Source organism: Pan troglodytes, chromosome 4 (assembly GCF_028858775.2).
Source record: "Pan troglodytes isolate AG18354 chromosome 4, NHGRI_mPanTro3-v2.0_pri, whole genome shotgun sequence".
Classification (NCBI taxonomy): domain Eukaryota; kingdom Metazoa; phylum Chordata; class Mammalia; order Primates; family Hominidae; genus Pan; species Pan troglodytes.
Window position 1 is genome coordinate 127,117,783 of NC_072402.2, and position 9,637 is coordinate 127,127,419.

General features: G+C 36.2%; 1 long non-coding RNA gene across 1 annotated transcript; it reads right to left on the reverse strand.

The window, feature by feature from the left end:
- Window positions 1–3,153: 3,153 nt before the first annotated feature.
- On the reverse strand, window positions 3,154–9,255 carry LOC104006550 (uncharacterized). The gene is made up of 3 exons (XR_680304.5): window positions 9,161–9,255; window positions 6,640–7,375; window positions 3,154–3,230 (listed from the first exon to the last, which is right to left on the reverse strand). It is a non-coding gene; the product is annotated as an uncharacterized LOC104006550 (long non-coding RNA).
- Window positions 9,256–9,637: the final 382 nt, after the last annotated feature.

Consider the following 9,637-nt stretch of genomic DNA (forward strand, 5'->3'; position numbering starts at 1 on the left):
ATTAGCTGGGCGCAATGGCAGGCACCTGTAGTTCCAGCTACTCAGGAGGCTGAGGCAGGAGAATTGTAAGAACCTGGGAGGCAGAGCTTGCAGTGAGCCGAGATTGCACCACTGCACTCCAGCCTGGGCAAGAGAGCAAGACTCCATCTCAAAAAAAAAAAAAAAAAAAAAGTCCATACTACCCAAAGCTATCTATAGATTCAATGCAATCCCTACCAAAATGCCAATAACATTCTTCACAAAAAATAGAAATAACTACCTTAAAATTTATATGGAACTGCAGAAGACCCAGAATAGCTACAACTGCCCTAAGCAAAATAAACAAAACTGGAGGACTCACATTACATGACTTCAAATTATACTCCAGAGCTGTAGTCACCCAAACAGCATGGTATTGGCATAAAAAATATGACACATTGACCAAGAGAACAGAGTACACAAATACAAATCCATACACCTACAGTGAATTCATTTTTGACAAAGGTGCCAGGAATATACACTGGAGAAAAGACAAATAGTGTTGGAAAAACTGGATATCAATATGCAGAAGTATAAAACTAGACCCCTATCTCTTGCCATATACAAAAATCAAATTAATATGAATTACATAATTAAAGACCTCAAACTATGAAACTACTACAAGAAAACTTAGAGGAATCTCCCTAGGACATTGTAGTGGGCAAAGACTTCTTGAGCAATACTCCAAAGGCACAGGCATCCACAGCAAAAATGGACAAATGGGATCACATCAACCTGAAAAGCTTCTTCGCAGCAAAGGAAACCATCAACAAAGTGACAAAACAACCCACAGTATGGGAGAAAATATTTACAAACTACCCATCTGACAAGGAATTAATAACCAGAATTAATAACCGGAATAGATAAGGAGCTCAAACAAATCTATAGGGAAAAAATCTAATAATCCAATTTAAAAATAGGCAAACAATTTGAATAGACATTTCTTAAAAGAAGACATACAAATGGCAAACAGGCTTATGAAAAGGTTCTCAACTTCACATCATTGATCATCAGAGAAATGCAAATCAAAACTACAATGAGATGTCACCTCACTCCAGTTAAAATGGCTTATATCCAAAAGACAGGCAATGACAAATATTGGTGAGAATATGTCAAAAAGAGAACCCTCATATATGATGGCAACAGAAATTAGTACAACTACTATGGAGAACAGTTTGGAGGTTCCTCAAAAAACTAAAGAGCTACCAGGTGATCCAGTAATCCTACTGCTGGATATATACCTATGAGAAAGGAAATCAATATATCAAAGAGATATCTGTACTTCCATATTTATTGCAACACTATTCACAATAGCCAAGATTTTGAAGCAACATAAGTGTACATCAACAGATGAATGGATAAAAAAATATATATGGTACTTATACACAATGGAGTACTATTCAGCCATAAAAAAGAATGAGATTCAGTAATTTGCAACAATATAGAAGGAACTGGAGATCATTATGTTAAGTAAAATAAGTCAGGCACGAAAAGACAACATAGCATGTGCTCACTTATTTGTGGGATCTAAAAATCAAAACACTGAACCCATAGAGAATAGAAGAGTGGTTACCACAGGCTGGGAAGGATGGTGGGGGAGAGGTGGGGATGGTTAATGGGTACAAAAAAATAGATAGAATGAATGAGTAAGGTCTAGTATTTGATAGCACAATAGCAATAGGTGACAATACTCAATAATATAATTGTACATTTTTAAATAACTAAAGGTATAATTGGATTGTTTGCAATGCAAAGGATAAATATTTGAGGGGATGGGTACCCCATTTACCAGTGGTAATTATGCATTATATGCCTGCATCAAAACATGCATGTACCTACAAATTTTTTTAAAAAACAAACTAACTTTACTTACAAACAAATTAACACATGCTCCACTATTATTCTAGTACAACATTCTACTTTATTTTTGCTTCACAATTGCCTAACTCCATCAGCTGCAAGGTACCTATTTTGTCATTTTTCTGTTTCAAGTTTTTGGTTTGTCTTTCAAATTTCTTTTTTCTTTTTTTTTTTGGATTTTTATAGAATGCAGCATGTATTAATACATTGTCTAATTCTAATCCTACTTTTTTGATTGCTTGAAACTAAATGTACAATGATGCTTACACCATGCAGAGACATTAAATCATATAACTTCTAAGGATACACTGTTATAATAAATTATGAGTCTGGAAATGAATTCTTCCTATATGCAATTATAATTTACAAAAAGAAAAAATTTAGTTTATTCTATAAATTATTAATTAAAACATAAGTATGCTTAAAAATTTAGTACTAATTATAACCTATTTTAGATTAATCCTGTTTACTTTTACAAAGTTTTAAAAATATCAGAATCGTAATTTGCAATTTTAAGATAATAAAAATAAATTAAGTATATTAATTCACTATAGCATTAAAATGCAATAATCTTAATTTCCTCAACATGTCATGAGTAAGATTTCATCCTTTACTTTATACTTGCAATGCATTTTGTTTTCTGTTGTATCTGAAATTAATGAACTGAGTCATTCTGAGATTTGGCTAAAACTAGATGAATTTGTTTTAACCAGAAATCTTAATACTAGATTTAGGATAAATTAAATCTTGTTTTTACTGTCTTTGATATTATTTATACATCCTCTTCTTTGGTAGCTGTTAGATACAGTAGATATTAAATAGCTATACAAAAAAATGGCATACAAGATATAGATAATTTTGTCACTGGTACTATGCCAACTAAAATTTGTGGCCATGTAAAAATGTCTAAGAAATGAAACAGTTCACAGCATAACAGAATAAAAGAAAGTCTAGGAAGGGGAAAGAAATAGAAAAGAAAACAGTTATAAATTAAAGTCTGAAATATTTCAGAAAATTTAGAGAAAGATATGCTAGCAAGTCAAAATAAATTCAAGGAAGATAAATAGAGCATTTTCAAAATTCAACAATACAATAAAATCTTGACTTGCTGATTTATATTCTTAAAATAAATTTAAGTAAGATCTTTCAAAAACTGTGTGTTACTTTTGTTCTCCTGATCCTGTAGACCTGTGTCAAAGTCACCCTGACCTGAGAGAGTTGAATTATTTTTATGTATGAGATATATTTTGACAATATTATACTTATTTTTAGTACTTTTTCCTCCTCTTTATCCGTGAATATTTCTCCTCTTCTTTTATTGTCTCTCCACTTAAATCCCTGTAGTTTCTTTTCTGAAACATACACAAAAAGGCAAACACTCTAGTTTATTCATTGACTATTTTTTTAAAAAAAGTACGTGTATCTCACCCATTTAGGTTTTTATACTTTTACTACATACATACATATCATTAACAACACATGGTATTGCTTTGTATGCTTTCTACATTTTCTTTCTAAATTAAAATATATCACACTGTTTATTTCTTTCGTAATCTTTTTTTACTGTTTTGCTTTTTACATTTATCTATGTCAAGACATGTAGATTTCATTTATTTTAACTAGTGTTGCATATTAATGCAAGTAATACGTAGTCAAATACGGCAAGTTTATGATGTCCAATCTAACATCTTATATGGCTATATGACAATGTTTATATAAGAGAGTTTTCTAGATTATATTTCTAGATGTAAAACTGCTATGTTAGAAGTTATATGCACTTTCAACATAAGTAGATAAGCACATTGTTCTTGAAGTTTACATATTCATTACGCTTTCATAGTATCCAAACCTTTCTGCTTCTTCATCTCAAGCACTTTTATAGAAGAGAAGTATACTTTTTTTTTTTTTTAGACAGAGTCTCACTCTGTTACCCTGGCTGGAGTGCAGTGGCGCCATCTTGGCTCACTGAAACTTCTTCCTCCTGGGTTCAAGCCATTCTCCTGTCTCAGCCTCCCAAGTAGCTGGGATTACAAGCATCCGCCACCACACCCGGTTAATTTTTGTATTTTTAGTAGAGACTGGGTTTCACGGTGTTGGCCAAGCTGGTCTCGAACTCCTGACCTCAGGTAACCCACCCACCTCGGCCTCCCAAAGTGCTGGGATTACAGGCGTGAGCCACTGCGCCCAGCCAAGTTACCTTTTTTCAAAAAAAAACTTATTTAAATTTATTTTTCATCATTAAGTACAGTGGGTCTTTTATTTCAATATTAAATTCTACTCTGAAATGTGCTGTATTAAGATTTTGTTTCCTATTAGATAAACCTTGATTACAATGTGAGATATAACTTTTATTTATTTGCATATTCTTATTATTTTAGTGAATGTTTCACTAGGACAGACCATATCAATTAATTCCACATTGCAACCTTACATCAATATATATCATATAGAAAGTACTCAATAAATATTGGTTGGGTCAGTAACATAAATTTGTATTTAGCTAACAGCGAGTTATTGAACAACTAAACTTTTAGGCATCCATGATGCAGAATGCATATCACGTAATTCCTGTCTGTTCTATGACTCCATCACCCATGGAGAAAAGTAACAATTTTTAATATATCCACTACAGTGTCCTTCTGTCCCAATTTTCTCTCAGCAACAATGGCTTTGGACAATCATACTCATGAAACACATTAGTTTTCGCCTAGTGCCAAATTTACCCAGTTTTAAGAATGACTGTGGAACAAGCAACAATGTAGCAACAACATAGCTGAGGATATCATGACTCTGGGCATGTGTGATGCCTGCCATATTTAGGGCATGTGTCATTAGAATACATGAGGCCAAGTGGACATGGACAGTCTCTGCTAAAGAAAGCCATCAATTCTGAGGTTGCCTCAGGATGTTACCTTTCTAGACACATGCCATTCTCTGATGAACATAATGATTACCCAGTTTCCAATTGCAGCTGAACCTTATACACACTGATTCTCCATTACATGACAATCTCAAGAATGAGGTGTAGGTGCTTATTAAGGGACATTATCCTCAAACAGATTCTGATTTATCTCCAATTAATTTGGGGTATTCTTCTATTAATTCTATGAGTTAGTGTTACTAAGACAATATAGCCAAAGGTCAAATACTCAAGTATCCCTGAAGCTAGAGGAAAGACCATGAAATCATCTGTTGATCTCTAACTTGCAGTTTCTTGCCAGTCCTTGTCAATATCTTTGTTACTTTTCCTCCATCTTTTTAATTCTTAGCACAGAAACTTCTACAATGTTGTGACATGCAAGTAAACATACTAAAACAACTACCAGGGTCTCTATCATCCAAGGAACAGTTGGGAAAAAACACACATTAACTGCGATTACACAGTTTCACAAATTTCTGGATATTCAAATGTATTGAATATTTCTCTACAAATTAGACTATACCTTTACCCAAGGTAGCCTCAATTAGTCATAGCTTTTTAAAGGTTTGGACAGACATATTCACCTGCATATGCAACTTTCCTAAAGCTAACTTTCCTCCTTAATTCACTCCCTGGGATTTAAAACACCAATTTCCCAAACCCCAGTTTCCTGTCAGTATGTTAGGGCCAGTGTTGAGTAAAATACCATCAGTGTTTGCTTCTGAGTACTTATCGCACACGTATAATTCAAGAATATTGTGGAGGACTTCCTGTTTGGTGGACAGGTGGATACAGAGAATCACAGCATACTCTAGCAGACACCAATGAGCAGAAACTTCTCTGGAAACCAGAACCAGAGTAGGATAACCTGAATCATAATTGACAAATTGCTGGAGGCTCAGTGTGGACAAGTCTATGAGTTAAAAACTCAAAGAAGCCCTTCTACCTTTGTGATTACCTCTTGGAGCTTTGCTGGAATGCACAGTGAATATGAGAGAGAAAAAAATACCCTCAGGAGAAACTGTGTCACCAAAGGCTAACTTATTGGTATTTTACCACAGCCGAAGTATCCTTGGGGAAGGGAATACCCAACTCCAGTTCTCTCTAGCCTTCCGTGTGTGAGAAGAGGAATTACCAACTCCCGCCACCTCCAGCCACCTTGGAATGTAAGGTGGGGGTGGGGAGGCACTGCTAAGCACTTGTGATAGTCACAGACACAGGTTCACTAAAAGACTGAGACCTAATCAGGACGACAGAACACCTCCCCTGCCTCCACATCTTACCACCATAGATCACTAAAGGTTCATTTACTGGAGTTCCTTCAACCCAGTACAAGTCTAGCTTTCAACAAAAAATTACAAGACCTACTAAAAGGCAAAAAATACGCATCAAAACTAGAGTTAGATACAGTAGGAATGTTAGAATTATCAGACTGAATTTAAAACAACTACAAGTGCAAGGATTGTAATGGGAAAAGACAACATGCAAGAACAGATGAGTAGAGAAATAGAAATTCTAACAAAGAATCAAGTATATTTGGTATTCCCAGAAGTATGAAGTGCCTCAGGACACTGTCAGTAAGCATATACTATTTCTTATTGTCATTCCGTTTGTATGTGTACCATAGGCTTCCACAATTGCCACCTTGAATGTTCCTGGGGCAAATCACCAGTGATATGTGACTGCCGTATAATGACGATATTTACCATTTTTCATATCTAATTAATTGAGCTACTGTTTGTGTAGTATTCCATATACATTCACACCTTAAAGTTTTTTAAGGATACAAAGCAGGTGATAATGATATATGCTTCCCTTCATACTCATACTCAGCTAGTTACCTTAACAGGCCACATCCTGGTTTACAGCAATCCAGTACATCAGTTGCCAACTGCCAGGAACAGTAAGTCCAGTTCAGTGTAAAAGTAAGAAAACCAAAATCAAAACAAAAAAACACAGTCCAAATGGTAATTACAAACCACTGTTACTCAGGCAAGTCTTCAGCTAAAAGTATCATCATCATCAAGGGATGCTGGTTGATATCTTCCCCAAACCATCCACAGCAACTTCTTGGGTAAGTCTTAGGGTTCAGCTTCATTCAAATACCCTTCTCAGCAGAAAAAAAAAATCCAGATATTTCTTTCAGCAGTGGCCATCACTTGGCACTACATCTGAAAAAACAGCTAAGAAAATTAGATGTTCTTTTTTTTCATACATCATTACCTGTTTAAGTATCACTTCTCTTCTGCCAAAATTTTCCTTTTTCTTTCTTTTACTCATTACCTGTGTTAGTCCAGGCTCAGCCATGCTGGGTGGAATCTCTACACAACCACCCACAGGACAGATAAAGCCTTCTCAGAATTTTTTTTTTCATCCTGGCACAGATTAAAAAACAATGGAACAATTCCAATAACTAGAAGTGTGTCCAATACCTACAGTTCATCTTAGTTTAAACGCATGTGGTGAAGACTATATCCAGTCTGTCATTTCCTTAAGGTTTCGAGGAAGTGAATTAGCACAGCAATGCCTCTCTTGTTGTGACATGCATGGGCAGTCTCAGACACAGTACACCTGGATCTGACAAGAAAAAAGAATTTGCAAGGTGTGAAAGGTAGAGTTTGTGGCTGTATCATCTCCTACCCCTCATTTCATTTTACACAGGAGAAACCTTAACAAAGTTCCTCTTTCTTCACTTTTGGTCATTCAGGTGAAATATACATTCATCCAATCAAGCCAGCCTTCCCTTCACACAACCCCCACTTATCATTAACCTCACTTTTAATTGCCGAATCTAGCTCTCAAGTAAACTGTTACTTTGAGCATGAAAAGAGACATAAGTTCATATTATGTTATGCGTCTTAGCAAAATACATATTATTTAATGAAGTATAGCCTGGCCAGATTTATAAACATTCCACTACAAAATTTTTATGGTATCTCAGCTATTGCATCCTTTACAGGATAAAGGGAGTCCAAAAGCAAATATATGCCCATTCTAGTCAGAACATATTTGAAGCCATTTATAGCTACTGGCAAGGATCCTACGTAGCCTGCCAGCTACAGTCAACTATTGTCTTGAAGAAATCTTACACATATTTATTTCCTGTTGGTATTCTGTACATCTTTTACCACATTAGCAGCTTCATAATATGATAAATATGTAGTTACTCTTTGCAGTGTTTCATAGCTTGAGCACTTCGCAGTCTACTTGAGATATAGAAGTAGCTACCTTTTTTTTTTTTTTTTTGAGACGGAGTCTCGCTCTTGTTGCCCAGGCTGGACTGTAGTGACACAATCTCAGCTCACTGCAACCTCCGCCTTCCCAGGTTCAAGCGATACTCCTGCCTCAGCCTCCCGAGTAGCTGGGACTACAGGCACACACCACCATGCCTGGCTAATTTTTGTATTTTTAGTAGAGACGAGGTTTCACCATGTTGGCCAGGCTGGTCTCAAACTCCTGACCTCATGGTCCATCTGCCTTGGCCTCCCAAAGTTCTGGGATTACAGGCATGAGCCACTGCGCCTGGCCAGATGTAGCTACTTCTAAGATCCAAACGAAGCTGTCAGCTTTTGCATTCTAGTCCCCTTCTGAGCCAGTAGCTGATTTTTTCTGTTTAGTAGGTACACACCCCCCCTTTAATTTTTTCTTGGAATTCCTACAGGATTTCCAAAACTACATTCCCTACACAGATTTATTCTTAATTATATGATCATCTAGGGCTCATTTGCCTGAACACATGGCAAAGCAAAGCAATGGCCACCACCCATGAGTTCATAAAATGTAAAACATTTTTTCTGAGGAAGAGCCCAGTGCTCTTTGCACTTTCAGATATGTTTATCTCAATGCTGCCCATTCTATAGCTTTACTCTTGGTGGGGGGCGGGGTGGGGGGAACCTTGCCTAAGGTCTTTATCAAACACAGGAAAGATATTGGCATATTTCCAAAATAAACTGCATTCCTGAATTTAGGAACACACCAGGAAGCTTGCTTTACTTTAGCAAGAGACAAATTTTAGGGTTCAGGAGCCAACAGTTCTAGAGATTGTATCACTAGTTCCCAAAAGAGGGCTGGAAACTGCTCATGGATACAATGATCTCTCTAACAATGCCCTGACCACCACTCCCAACCCCCAACACACACACACAGCCCAATTTGAGAACATATTCCTACGTGTATCATTTTATCAGTAGACTCTGATGAGTGGCTCTAGCTTTATGGGAGTATCTGACATTATCCATAGCATACTAGTTATTTCAGTTCTCAGAAGTATTTTTCTTCAGTGATGGGAGATCTCTCCACCAGATCCCAGAATAAGCCATCAATTATCCTCAAAGGGATGTATCTAGCTGTGGTGTTGGGTACCTTGCAAGTCTTCTGTTACAGCGTCACTTTTGTGGAACATCATTAGACTTTCCATTGGCATCAGTCTCTGAGTTTACAAAGCAGGTACCTGCAAACTACTGAGATAAAAGTTAAGATTATTTGCATCAGTGATGGAAGAACGTATTGAGTTTAGTCAGTAGGGGGAGCCATATTTTCAACTTACCCTTGAAATGGGTGGGAAAATATTTAAGACATTTATAACAGTATGAAAATACGGACTTTAAGCAAAAACATTTGCAAGACACTTTAATGCAATTTAGTCATTCCCAACTTTCTACATGTTAGACCTTGTAAAAAACAACAGATATATGCTTCCATGCAATATGAAGCATCCTTTATACCAAAAAAAAAAAAAAAATGCTGTCATGATCTATTCAAAGAGGAGAGAGACAAAAATCGCCAAGGCATTGTATCCATATCTCAGCACCTCTAATTTAGTTACATTCTCCACCTGAA